Genomic DNA, 15,141 nt, shown 5'->3' with positions numbered 1-15,141 from the left:
GCGCATCGTAGAGCTATCACCATTGATCACTATTTAACAATGCGCCACCTATCGATTTTATTTCCAAGCATTCTCTAGTTACCGTTGTTAATGGAGTGCTATGTTACATGAAAGTTTGAGTGCAGTTTAGTTTAGTCATATTATTAAAATTTAATCATCTTATGTATGTACCTAAATGAAAGTTGTTTAGGAAACAGATATCAAAGATATTTAAGTCTGTGTGCGAGATAGTTAAGCCTGTGTTAGATATTTAAATCTGTGTGCGAGATAGATAAGCCTGTGTGTGAGATATTTAAGCCTGTATGTTATTATAACTCAACCTACATTGTGCTTATTAATTAATTAATGAAGAAAAAACAAAAAATTGGTTTAAATAGTATATTTATAATGATTAAACAATTATTCTACAACTTTTGAAAGCATACATTTGACTGTAATATTACTATGTTTTTGTAAAGGAGCAATCTACTTTCGTAATTGATCTATCATTTAGTACATTAAATAAAAAGACAAGCTTATAAGTGAAAAATGTGCTACATGTAGCTTCAGTGCTGACAGTCGGATTTAAAAATCTAAGTTATCTAGAATGACTGGATCAAGCTGCGATTTTAATATAAGCGAAAAATATTAAATTCCAATGATAGTGAAATTCGAGTAGTTTTACTTAGCTAAGACATGTTTAATTCCAAAATATTATGTAATCATAATAATCATCATTTCAAGTGCAATATTTATAATATGAATGCAAATTGACATTGGATAAATGATTATGTTACATTTTCCTATACAAATGAAAATATAAAAAAGAATCTGGATCAGAGATGGAATTGTGTAAAGCAATCGTAATCATTTGACAGTTCATAACGTAGGTACGATAAAATCAGTTAAAGCGTTTGACAGAATAATCGTACGTTATGTTACGTACGTTAACTGTCAAATGATAACGATTGCTTTACACAATTCCACCTCAGTTTTAAAAAAAAACTTGTGGGCTGATTTCTCAATCTTCGTATAACTTTTAACTGAAGAATAGTATATGTCAAAATGTTTATTCTTCAGCAGATATTCAACGATTAAAAAATCAGTCCTAAGTCACCTACATATCCGAGTAGCTGGCATTTTATGTTCACTAAATTAATATAAGAAAATGAAAAATAAAGAAGAAAAAACAAAAGAGCCATGATGAGGTTCAGCATAAGCCGCTACAAGTATTGGGTTATGGTATTATTACTGATCAGTAAACAATATTAATTTGAATAAAAGTGCATAACTACTATGTTTTAATCTGTAAATATCTCTAATTGTTATTTTCTTGCTTCCTCTGTAGAACGTCAAGCATCTTCAAATCAGTGTTCATCGATAGTTGACTGCTGTCGTCAATCCAATACCGGAACTGCAACTGAGATTTCAAGTCCAATGTCGATAATTCCATGATACTGATGAACCTGGAAATAAAAAGACAGTTGTAATTATTTCGTTTTAATGATTTCATTCTCTTATATTTTATTCGCAAAAAAGGTAATTAAGAAATGACAACATAGAGGTGAGTGGATGCGTAGTAGTATTATCACATAATACCTAATTATTAGTTAAAGTGGCATCTAAATAAAATGCGGCAAGCATTTATTGTGTGACATTTGCGTTTAAAATAAGATTTCAAATTAAGTATAAATATCTTTAAATAAATAAATATCTTTGGACAATCTCACACAGCGCCATCTAGCCCCAAAGTAAGCAATTAATATGCTTGTGTTATGGGTATGAAATTATGCATAGAATTCATTTTATAAGAATAATATTGAACATGTCTCGGAAATGGATTGGCAATAATATACAATAGGGATGATGACTGGGTAATGAAATCAAAATTATATTTAGTCCGTCAGACAGATAGAAAATATTAGACTCGTATTTTTTTTTCTATAATCGAATATACAGTATTAAATTAAGTTGAAATGTCGCGTGACGTCACTTTTGAGTAAAAATTCTACTCAAGCGTGACGTATCGCGCCATTTCAACTCGATGTAGCACTGTTATTATTTAATTATAAAAGAAAATAAAAAATATGAGTCTAATGTTTTCTAATTATCTGTCTGACGGACAAATAATTGAAATTTTGTCATCTAGCCTATTACTTATTTCATATTTCTTGGTCGTTTAACGTAATAATGTTAGGTAGGTACACTTACTTGTCGTGTCGTGAACTACTATTTGCGTTTATGTTTTGTCTTCTTTTCTTTCTTCATTCTTAGCCTTCTTGCTTCGTAGAGTAATATTTTACGCATTGAGACAGTAATTTCTTCTTGGCGATATCACTCCTCCTTCCTTGTGAGATGTGATCAATTCTATTCTATTCATGGCGTTTTACCTGTTGGTAAAATTTTGTTAAAAGTATTTTTTATAAAAAAAAAAGCCTTTAAACAAAGGTAGTAGGCGCGCGTGAACACCTGCCAGTAGAGAGGTTATATGACCTAACGACAGTTGGTGAAAAGAAAAAAAAACACTGGCTGAGTACTCCAAAGATATGTCCAAGCTTAATGTTTATGGTATCTTAACACTTACTATTGATTATTGCGATTGAGTTGTAAAATTGTTTTACTTACATAATCAGAAAAAGGTCGTGTGGTGCATTGTCAGACTCCGGTTCAGTTCAGTATGAAGTAGCGAAACGTAGGTAGCTAAGTATTATATTACATTTTAATTTTTATTATTTCTTCTAGTCTATACCTGAAATAGATGGCATATTAATATTATTAATAGTAAAATGTAATAAGACAATTATAATTGTATAATTTATATAAATATAAATCTGAAGATTGAAGTTGCGTTTACCTTAATTAGTAGTTAGTTCTTTTTATGTTTATGAATTCTTCAAATTTGCATTATTTTGTCAGGGCTGCGTTATTAATGCTTCATCTTGAGGAACTTGACTTGCGAGTAGATGTGGTGAGCACCATCGTAGCAATTTTAACTTTTGCATCACTCAAGTTTCTCTTTTGGCTTCTATACCTGAAATAATTAATACAAAATATGTAGTACAGATTAAAATACTAATACATATTAGAAATGCGAAAATTTGGATGTCTGTTACTTTTTCACGCAAAAACTACTGAACGGATTTTGACGAAACTTTACAGTATTATTGTTTATAACCCAGAATAACACATAGGCTATAATTTATGACGATCTGTGACAAACAAAATTTTACGCCGGTGAAGCCGTGGGCAAAAGCTAGTCTTTTTATAAATTAAATAATAATTTTATTAATATTTTTAATACTTACTCTTAGTATCTTTTGAGTGTACGAGTGACAGTCATCTTGATGTCTAATTGAGTATCTTATCCAGATAAGATATAAACAGTGATATTACTAATAAATCGTTTGTCATCTGTAATATAAAACATATTAAAATTAGATTTATATTTGGCTATGCATTGTTAGAGTTTACATCGATGTATAATTAGAGACACATCAAAGCATTGCACGGCTCATCTGTGTTTTGTGTGAATGAGATGTTTCCACATTTATAAACAAGTTAGCTGCCACACACTGCCAGCCTGGTTAGTCCATCTGCAAGCTCTATAACATGACATACAATGTTAGTAAAAGACAGCCATAAATATTAGTTAAAGCCAGAGCCTCGTCAGTAAGACAGCAGGGAGCACCGCAGCGGAGCGTCTCACTCTCGCGGTGAGCCACGCCGCTGCCGCCAACAGCCGGCTGTTGGCGCGAGCAGGTGAGGTTGGCACATGGGATAGTACCATAACATTAATTTGATCTTATAATTAATTAAAGGCAAGCCAATGGTTAGTAAGATTAGTTTTGTTATGCACTCTCCCTTCTACTCCCCATCTACCTACATGAAATGTATAACATTAAAAACAGATTTTAATCATTCGCGTCCCACCCATTATAACTAAACGTCAAGCAGTGAGTACATAATGTAACTCATTCATAAATATCGCGTCAAGACATACCTAGACACATAGAAAGACACGGGTCTTTCTATTTTAAATAAAAACCATTTCATGTAGTTAGATCGCCCTACTGGGCGAATTCGATCTTCTAGCTACAATTAGTTAGCAAATAAATAATATGAATATGAATGAATTCTAAGCCCAAGCAGCGCAAGCATTTTAAAGCAGCAAGCAATTGCAAAGCAGCTACTGAAATGAATCCAAAATTTGATAGATTTGCCCGGGTAAGCCGATATTGTATATGATGAGTGTTTACGTGTGCAGTAATGTAAGAGAAGATGGGAAAGCAAAGTGAAATGGAATATGAAAAATATCACCCCATTACTGTAAGAGTGGTATATCGATATAACGTAATCACTTTGGAATCACCATGACATTAGCGCCTGATTCGGAACAGGAGCCTCCTCAGCCAACCAAACGAAGGAAGAGAGAATGATACCGCTGACTGAACGAACTGATTGACAGGGGAAGACTGTTAGGACGACACCCCCAGCCTGCAGGGGACGTCACTGATCCACGTGGGTGACACAGGCAGACGCCTCAGAGAGGGTGACGCCATCGAAGCGAAGAGTGTGAAGGCGACAGCCAACACAGCACGAGCATAAAGTTGAAGAGGTCGAGCGGAGGGAAGATGCAGGGTTAACGAATCAGGGCAGAGAAAATAACCGGTCGATAATGTCCCGGGTGTCAATCAAACACCTCAGCGTCGACGGAATATCAGGGTGTCCAGGTACAAGTACGAGTATGTCAATATAACAAACAACACGTGGTTCAGAAAGCAATGAGCAATGGATGTGTTCAAATGAAGTTAGTTAATGCCGTCATAAGCGAAACTGAACGAAATTGTTCTCACCAGCATAATAAGGATCGTCGTATAATTGTCATTTTGTAAAATTAATAATGTAACTGTCGCCTTTTTTCGCATTTCTTAAATAAACATTGCAAATACATCACAGGTCTCACTAAAAAACAGGTACTTTTAAAGGTATATAAAGTGCTATAAACGGTTACAAAAACAAAGTCAAAATTTATTTATTTGTAATTTTAAATAGTACTTAAATATTAATTAACAAGAATAAACATTCTAAAAATAGCAAGTTAGACTTAAAACATTACTTATTTATTTAGTTATTTATTTCAAGAATACTCAAATTTTAACAACCATTAGGTAATTTTCATAAAATGTTTAGTAAAAAAACTTTTAGTTATTGTTAATTTTATGAAATTGATCAAGTAGCAATTCCTGGCAAAGAAAGAAAATGTCACGTCCATTATGAAAACCCTCTCAACAATAAAATTACCTCATGCATGATAGCAACAACAAACTTGTAAATAAAAGGAGTAACTTTAATATTAAGAATGTGAAAGAATAATGGTAATAAAATAACAATACCATAAGAAAATTCTAAACTGAAAATATAGTAAACATTACAAAAGAAGTGAAAGTCCAAATAAAAACAAACGGTGTAGTCGATATCCAATGCTCACTTGTCTTCAGCAAGACAAGCGATAGGATGTTTTAACACCTACGACCTACAGTGCTCGAGATCCGTCGCACATCTATCTCATCAACGAGAGAAGAAGGAGGAAAATATTGAACAGAGTAGTTGAAACTGATAAATTATTAATTTTAACTTCAAAGACAAGAGGTAATTAGGATAATATTTAGCGAGGGAACAGACAGCAGTTCTCAAAATGGGACCCATTTTTATCACAATTTCATTGTTAGGTTAAAATGGACGAACATAAACTATGTACCTACGCAGGACATTAAAAACAGTGCACCCAAAACAAAATTCTTATTGTTTAAATAAATGAAATTATTAAAAAGTACTATTCTGTAATATGTGAATAAGCTAACAAACATAACAAACTGAATTACAATAAAAACATTATAGGTAGGTGGTAGTCAATATTCATTATTAATTTATAGTTAATATGTACACATTAAAACATAACGTTACTTATTTAATTAGTTATTTATTTCAAGAATACTCAAATTTTAACAACCATTAGGTAATTTTCATAAAATGTTTAGTAAAAAAACTTTTAGTTATTGTTAATTTTATGAAATTGATCAAGTAGCAATTCCTGGCAAAGAAAGAAAATGTCACGTCCATTATGAAAACCCTCTCAACAATAAAATTACCTCATGCATGATAGCAACAACAAACTTGTAAATAAAAGGAGTAACTTTAATATTAAGAATGTGAAAGAATAATGGTAATAAAATAACAATACCATAAGAAAATTCTAAACTGAAAATATAGTAAACATTAGGTACAAAAGAAGTGAAAGCCCAAATAAAAACAAACGGTGTAGTCGACATCCAATGCTCACTTGTCTTCAGCAAGACAAGCGATAGGATGTTTTAACACCTACGACCTACAGTGCTCGAGATCCGTCGCACATCTATCTCATCAACGAGAGAAGAAGGAGGAAAATATTGAACAGAGTAGTTGAAACTGATAAATTATTAATTTTAACTTCAAAGACAAGAGGTAATTAGGATAATATTTAGCGAGGGAACAGACAGCAGTTCTCAAAATGGGACCCATTTTTATCACAATTTCATTGTTAGGTGAAAATGGACGAACATAAAATATGTACCTACGTAGGACATTAAAAACAGTGCACCCAAAACAAAATTCTTATTGTTTAAATAAATGAAATTATTAAAAAGTACTATTCTGTAATATGTGAATAAGCTAACAAACATAACAAACTGAATTACAATAAAAACATTATAGGTAGGTGGTAGTCAATATTCATTATTAATTTATAGTTAATATGTACACATTAAGAGAAAAAAGTTTTTGGTTTTATATTAAGTTATTGCAAATTTTAATATTATTAACAAAGACAGGTACTAATTAATAAAAAATATTATTTGTTGTGTAGCAACATTTATGACTTAAATGTGATTAAAAATATGAATTCCTTTTATAGCCTGACCAGGAACATAAAAACCCTCGCCATGTTGCGGAAAACTAATGGTACTAATTTCTTTTAATGGCAACAGTAACTGAAAACTTCATTGACATGTCACCTTGCATGTCAGTCTATTGCTGTCAAAGTGTAAACAAACTTTATTTTAAATGTGCGCAATTGATTTTGTAAATGAAATTGCTAAAATCTTTTTATAGTCGTGAAAGAAAAGTGGTTCACAATGTGTTAAAGTATTTGTCGAAGAGAAATACCAAAGGTTCGGACAATATTTTCATTGAATAATGTTTCCAACAAAGGTTGTCAAATTGACTGACATGTTTATCGTATAGTACAGTCCACTATGAAAATTAGCTGTGGTTTGTTTCAACTACCTATTTTAAAGTTTTTTGTCACTTTCTAAGTGTTGAATTTTATGGAATTGGGAAAGAAGTACCGAGTTTGAAGCGTTCATGAGCAGACATTGCAGTTGAATATTCAAGTTCTGAATTTGATTATTGATGAATAATAAAATAAATCCTACTATAATAGCTCGATTGATGGTTTCATTTAATTTATTTAAACCAGGTTACCTATAATAATATTTTTTCGTTAATTTATGAAAATATCAAATTAGCCCGTAATCCTGATACATAAAGTTAGCCTATTAATTTAACACAGGTACGACTGTACTCAGTGTTGCACTATCAAATGCAATTGACGCGCCTCTATGCCAGGGTTTTTATGTTCTTGGTCAGGCTATAACTATTCGTATAGTGTCGATTCGAATTAAAAAAGTATGTCCTAAATGTATAACAAGAAAAGCAACGTTATGTTTTAAATGTTTTTAGTTATAAAAAAAAAACAATTTCTTGTAAAATTGTTAAAAAATCTTTATATCATTTGGTTTTGGACTATTATGTATTCGTTAAATATTGATTAAAACCCAGTATTCATAAAAAAACTGAATACTCCATGCAACAAAATACGTTAAGAAGTGTTTAGGATTTTAATTATTAACAGTTTAATGTCAGAGTTAGTTCTAGCTTTAACTACAACACGGATATTTAACCGGATATGTCCTGCGAAAATTGATTTTCTCGCCAAAAATCTTGTTTAAATCTTCTGCAGCCATAACGTGCAGTAACTAATAATATGACGTGATTGGATTACTAATGTTTGGCCAAAAACGTTTCCCAAATTATCACATCGCAAACAACTTATTTCATCCTTTTTATCGAAATATTCATTAACAAGAGGTGATTCTGGCGCTCGGCGGCCGCTACCGCGGCACGCTGCGCTCGCCTTCGCGCGTTAATGGTCACTGTTCTAACCTAACCTAACCCACTATTTTCTGCAATACTTACCTACTTTTTGCAAACATACAATTTTATTATTAAAATTATTGTTTAAGAAAACTATGATCATGTGCCTTATGCTTTGATTTGTGGGTAAGTATATGAAGTGTTAATTTGATCAATCAAATTATTTGGATATTTGGCAAAAAACATTTGCTATACAAAAATTTGCCATAAAAAAACTTGAACAAGTAAAATTTTGCCAAATGATAATATGACCAAATGAATTATCGCATCCCACCGCTCCTGCCAAAAGGCCACGGCATCCTCTCTAATGGTGCGCTTCAATTCCCGGCGCTCCCTGGGGGCCAGTTGGATTCCCTCCTCCGCAAGTCGTCCTGCACGAGAGACTTACAAGTAACGCTGCCGTGCTGCACGACCTGTAAGCCTTCGTGAGTAAAATGAGCGCCGGTCGCTGAGTATTCCCTCCAACCACCTTTCTCATTACAAAAATCGATTCCCTCCAACCACCTTTCTCATTACAAAAATCGACGAGCATCGGTACCATACGGCCGCAGCGTATGTCATCGTGGCCACATAAATGCCTGCGTACAGCACACTTAGGGCGGGGTATCTCACGCCCCATGACGTCTTGCCAAAACCATTGGCAGCTTGTAAATCAATCAATTTCGCATGCGGCACATAGGACCTAGCCTCGTCGAGGGTCACACCAAGCGATTGCGATCGTCACATCGTCTGCGTACGCTATTACGTGTACCCACTCAGGACACGGCAGCATCAGGAGGTCGTTGAGCAGGAGGTTCCAAAGTGTCGGGCCCAACATTGATCCCTGAGGACATCCCATGGTACTGCGCTTCCACGACGTTTGAGCCCCTACATAGAGGCCCACACGCCGGTCTGTAAAGTAACTAACCGATGACCTGAAGTTATTAGGTGGAGCTCCGGTCTGTTTGGCCTTCAACAAAATCATCGGCCACCAGGCGTTGTCAAAAGCACCGGAGATGTCCAGGAAGATCAGCTGCACGTATGACGCAGTACTGTTCTCGGTGATCGAGTTAATGAACTTGAGCGCCGTGACCGTAGACCGGCCACGGGTGAAACCGTGCTGAGCGTCAGATATATGTCGGTGCAAGCAGGGAGCGCAGGAGATGATGACGCGCTCCAGGATCTTACCCAGGATTGGCAAAAGAGTAATAGGCCTATAGGCCTTCGGGTCAGAGAGAGGCTTACCGTTTCCCTTCGGGAGGACCAATAGTCTACCTACCTTCCAGATGTCTGTAAAAGAACCTTCAGCAAAGGTGGTGCGATAATAACTTAAAAATAAAATAAAACCGACTTCAAATGCGTGAACACAAAAAAAAACTAACTAACTAACTAACTGAAACCACCCTTTTGATAATACCTATTCAACAAAAAAATAATTGTTCAAATTGATTTATAATCGGCGGAGATATTGCGTATAAAAAAGTTCATCCCCAATTTTCCACCCTTAGGAGTTGTTTTTTCTATTATTAAATTTAAATGGGACCACCCTTGAGGTATTACCTATACGCCGAAAAAAGATTTATTAAAATCGGTTCATAATTGACGGAGTTATCGCGTAACAAACATAGAAAAAAAAACATACGGGTCGAATTGAGAACCTCCTCCTTTTTTGAAGTCGGTTGAAAAGTAACAGTTGCTAAAAGTTTATTTGGGAAATGAAACATTGGCGATAAGTTGTTTGCGAAGCGAAATTTGGCGAAAAGTAATTTGGCCAAACGGAAGGATACCGACGCGATTACTATTAAATCGTAACAAATAAGTTTATGAAATGTTTATTTCTAAATGTAATAATATCAATATAACTTTAAAAAAAAAAACCGACTTCAAATGCGTGAACACAAATAATACCTATTCAACAAATAAAAAAAAACTTTTTTAAAAACAAGCTTTATCCTGAAATGCAGTTGTACTAAAACGAAAAAAATAATTGTATGCTTGGTTCAAAGAATTTCGAAAGCTTGTATCGCGCATGGAATTTATTCCTCTTTTTTTCTGTTTGCGCTACAAGCTTTCGAAATTCTTTGAACCAAGCATACAATTATTTTTTTCGTTTTAGTACAACTGCATTTCAGGATAAAGCTTGTTTTTAAAAAAGTTTTTTTTTATTATAATTTTATTTTAGACTTTTTAGTTGTATCTCAATCTCTGGGTCATTATTTAGCACCAAACTGCTCGAAAAGACAAATCCAACGAACCCAAACTCGATGCGATTCCGTCGTTTCGTTTAGGAGTTCCTATGGCCACCTCCTGACTCCAACATCAGGACCCTGGCACTAAACTGCTCGAAAAGACAAATCCAACGAACTCAAACTCGATGCGATTCCGCCGTTTCGTTTAGGAGTTCCTATGGCCACCTCCTGACTCCATCATCAGGACCCTGGACATCATCTAGCACTAAACTGCTCGAAAAGAAAAATCCAACGAACCCAAACTCAATGAGTTTCTGCCGTTTCGTTTAGGAGTTCCTATGGCCACCTCTCTAATCCATCATAAGGACCCTGGACATCATCTAGCACTAAACTGCTCGAAAAGACAAATCCAACGAACCCAAACTCGATGCGATTCCGCCGTTTCGTTTAGGAGTTCCTATGGCCACGTCCTGACTCCATCATCAGGACCCTGGACATCATCTAGCACTAAACTGCTCGAAAAGAAAAATCCAACGAACCCAAACTCGATGAGTTTCTGCCGTTTCGTTTAGGAGTTCCTATGGCCACCTCCCTAATCCATCATCATGACCCTGGACATCATTTAGCACGAAACTGCTCGAAAAGACAAATCCAACGAACCCAAACTCGATGCGATTCCGTCGTTTCGTTTAGGAGTTCCTATGGCCACCTCCTGACTCCATCATCAGGACCCTGGCACTAAACTGCTCGAAAAGACAAATCCAACGAACTCAAACTCGATGCGATTCCGCCGTTTCGTTTAAGAGTTCCTATGGCCACCTCCTGACTCCATCATCAGGACCCTGGACATCATCTAGCACTAAACTGCTCGAAAAGAAAAATCCAACGAACCCAAACTCGATGAGTTTCTGCCGTTTCGTTTAGGAGTTCCTATGGCCACCTCCCTAATCCATCATAAGGACCCTGGACATCATCTAGCACTAAACTGCTCGATAAGACAAATCCAACGAACCCAAACTCGATGCGATTCCGCCGTTTCGTTTAGGAGTTCCTATGGCCACCTCCTGACTCCATCATCAGGACCCTGAACATCATCAAGCACTAAACTGCTCGAAAAGAAAAATCCAACGAACCCAAACTCGATGAGTTTCTGCCGTTTCGTTTAGGGAGTTCCTATGGCCACCTCCCTAATCCATCATCATGACCCTGGACATCATTTAGCACGAAACTGCTCGAAAAGACAAATCCAACGAACCCAAACTCGATGCGATTCCGTCGTTTCGTTTAGGAGTTCCTATGGCCATCTCCTGACTCCATCATCAGACCAGCTCAATGGTACCATAACATTGCATTGTCATCGTATTTACATAAGTATACCAAATTTCAGCTCAATCGGTTGAGGAGAAGTGGTCTTAATTTCAGTTGCAAGATTTGTCCCACACATACTAACAAGTGAAGTCAATATAAAGCTTGTAAAAATGGAAAATTGTACAGTTCCAACGGAGCACACAAATTTTTCGGTGGGCTGTCTCTTATAAAACAGAGTAAAGAATAGTTTATACTAGCTAACTACCTATTTTAATCAGTCTAAATATTTCTATCTAAATTACTCTTCGTAGCAAACAACATTATTATAACATAAAATAACTGTAACAAAATCAGGTATAACAAAAAATAATTAACAAAATTAAACTTAACCTCCTATCAAGGCTTTTTGCAAATCAACATTACACAGCAACATATGCAGTCATAACTAAGCTTAAAATACCTACCTTATATGTATATCGAAAACGTATATAATCAGCATGATTTCTATAAAACGGAGATATTATACTTATACATAATTAACTATTTTAATTAGTCTAAATATTTTTATTAAAATAGCACTTAGTACCTATCAAACAACATTTAACAAAATTTGTTTCAAAAACAGGAGTAATAAAAAGGGTATAAGCCGAAAAGAGGTCAAAGTGGTACTCATGAAACTGAACGTTTACCGCTAAATTGGGACCTCCCATACAAAATTGTTGATCAGCTAGTTAATTTGCTTTGGGAGGTTCAATTATTTGAAATATTTCGACCCATGTTCCATGGGAAAATATGTTCAGTTTCATGAGTACCTTGACCCTCCTTTCGGCTTGTTTACCCTTTTTGTTACTTCCTTTATAATTTTCGAAATAAACTATCGTAACAAATAAGGCTTTATGTAAATCAGCATTATGTGCATAGTCATACATAACTAAGCATAAAGTACCCGTATTATATAATCAGCATATAATAAGTTCTAATAAACGGAGATATTAAAAATATTCAAGTCTCATCACCGAAAAATAATTATTACTTAAGCTGTTCATAATCAGTCTAGTAGAAACAAAAATCAACTAAAGGCAGGTACTGGTAATGACCGGATTTGTAACGAGGCATAAGGTGAAATCTAAATATATAAAAGGAGAAACTGACTGACTGACTGACAGATCAACGCACAGCCTAAACGGCTAAACGTAGGCACTTGAAATTCGGAAGGGACGTAGCTTAGGTACCGTAGAGGTGCACTAAGAAAGGAATTCCCGAAATTCCCACGGGAACGGGAATTAGCGGGAAAAACAGGATTCACGCGTACGAAGTCGCGGGCGGCCGCTAGTGTTACAAAAGAAGCATTCGCACAGTCAGTACGAAAAAACTACCGTGTCATTATATCTAGTAACGCCGGGCAGTACTTACCTAAACAATATACCAGACATAATAATAAAAAAAGAATGCCATAATCGACAAAAAACGCATAAAAAATATTAGCACAAACTTTCTTCGTCTTTATCATCTATCTTTTCTTCACCATTATTTTCCTTTTCCTCCTCCACTTCTGCTACTTCCATCTCTAATGTTTCATTTGATTCTTTATTTTGATTAATTGTTGAATTAGCAGAATCTTTTTGCTTACTTGTGCTTGCCTGTTTTTTTGGTTTTGATTTAATTTTTCGGACTCGTTTTGAAGAGCATCTTAAGTCTTTCATTGATTTCCTTTTAACAGCATTTTTCAGAACGCCCTTAAAAAACTTTTCAGTTTGTCCCATAGTAAATTTACAATCCCATGAACGTAGCATATCACAGAAGAATTTGATAAAGTTTTAGTAGTCTTTTATTGGGACCTTCGAAATGTTGCCACGGCTTCCCCCAGACCAGGAGCATTCACACAGAAACTCACGTGAAACCATTGAGTCGATTAATTTATAGGCAAAGGTCAAGCCATTTCCTTCACATGGTTGAAACAAAAACCCCAACTGTTGTTGTAGTTTTGATCTCTCAGTTTTATTAATTAAACTTCTTTCCAGATTATCTAGTTGTTGCTTGTCACTTATTTGTTTGAAACTAAACGTTTCATTATCAACTTGGTTAGCGTCTTTTAATAAAGTAACAGACACTGGCTGCTCGATTTTTTCCATAAATTTTACCATGCATTCATCTAATTGTACAGACAACTCGGCCACTTTTTGAGTAAGTTTTTGAACGCTTTCAACAAGATTTTGCAGTATTAATTCTTCGTTATTAACTTTTTGAATTAAAATGTTTTGATTTGCAATACACTGTTCGCCGTCGAAGACGGTTAGACATGGCATTTCATTATTAGCTTCGATCTCATTACTTGTAGCAGAAGTAGAATCCATTTGAGTCCCTCCCGCGTTGAAGGCACTTGGCATCTAAAACAAACAAAAAATCATAACTCTTGTCTTGTAAAATAATCGTTCAAATTGGTTTATAATCGGCGGAGATATTGCGTATAAAAAAGTTCATCCCCAATTTTCCACCCTTGGGGGTTGTTTTTTATATTATTAAATTTAAATGGGACCACCCTTGAGGTATTACCTATACGCCGAAAAAAGATTTGTTCAAATCGGTTCATAATTGGCGGAGTTATCGCGTAACAAACATAGAAAAATTATAATAAAAAAAAACTTTTTTAAAAACAAGCTTTATCCTGAAATGCAGTTGTACTAAAACGAAAAAAATAATTGTATGCTTGGTTCAAAGAATTTCGAAAGCTTGTATCGCGCATGGAATTTATTCCTCTTTTTTTCTGTTTGCGCTACAAGCTTTCGAAATTCTTTGAACCAAGCATACAATTATTTTTTTCGTTTTAGTACAACTGCATTTCAGGATAAAGCTTGTTTTTAAAAAAGTTTTTTTTTATTATAATTTTATTTTAGACTTTTTAGTTGTATCTCAATCTCTGGGTCATTATTTAGCACCAAACTGCTCGAAAAGACAAATCCAACGAACCCAAACTCGATGCGATTCCGTCGTTTCGTTTAGGAGTTCCTATGGCCACCTCCTGACTCCAACATCAGGACCCTGGCACTAAACTGCTCGAAAAGACAAATCCAACGAACTCAAACTCGATGCGATTCCGCCGTTTCGTTTAGGAGTTCCTATGGCCACCTCCTGACTCCATCATCAGGACCCTGGACATCATCTAGCACTAAACTGCTCGAAAAGAAAAATCCAACGAACCCAAACTCAATGAGTTTCTGCCGTTTCGTTTAGGAGTTCCTATGGCCACCTCTCTAATCCATCATAAGGACCCTGGACATCATCTAGCACTAAACTGCTCGAAAAGACAAATCCAACGAACCCAAACTCGATGCGATTCCGCCGTTTCGTTTAGGAGTTCCTATGGCCACGTCCTGACTCCATCATCAGGACCCTGGACATCATCTAGCACTAAACTGCTCGAAAAGAAAAATCCAAC

The 15,141-nt window shown here is 35.3% G+C and overlaps 2 long non-coding RNA genes across 4 annotated transcripts in view; both read right to left on the bottom strand.

Moving 5' to 3' along the window:
* Nucleotides 1-364: 364 nt before the first annotated feature.
* Nucleotides 365-2,220, bottom strand: LOC135087431 (uncharacterized). The gene is made up of 2 exons (XR_010260817.1): nt 2,191-2,220; nt 365-1,445 (listed from the first exon to the last, which is right to left on the bottom strand). It is a non-coding gene; the product is annotated as an uncharacterized LOC135087431 (long non-coding RNA).
* Nucleotides 2,218-15,141, bottom strand: part of LOC135087430 (uncharacterized) — a 38,843-nt gene continuing 25,919 nt past the window's right edge. For 2 of the 3 annotated variants that reach the window (XR_010260815.1, XR_010260816.1), the window contains exons 3-6: nt 3,285-3,390; nt 2,834-3,010; nt 2,605-2,728; nt 2,218-2,369 (exon numbers count right to left, since the gene is read on the bottom strand). This is a non-coding gene — a long non-coding RNA (uncharacterized LOC135087430). Of the gene's footprint in view, nt 2,370-2,604; nt 2,729-2,833; nt 3,011-3,284; nt 4,295-15,141 lie in introns of those variants that run through there. The other variant, XR_010260814.1, reaches the window with a different exon arrangement.

The sequence above is a fragment of the Ostrinia nubilalis genome, assembly GCF_963855985.1.
Source record: "Ostrinia nubilalis chromosome W unlocalized genomic scaffold, ilOstNubi1.1 SUPER_W_unloc_9, whole genome shotgun sequence".
Taxonomy (NCBI): domain Eukaryota; kingdom Metazoa; phylum Arthropoda; class Insecta; order Lepidoptera; family Crambidae; genus Ostrinia; species Ostrinia nubilalis.
Note: the sequence above shows the minus strand (reverse complement) of the source record. Positions and strands in the feature narration are given on the sequence as shown.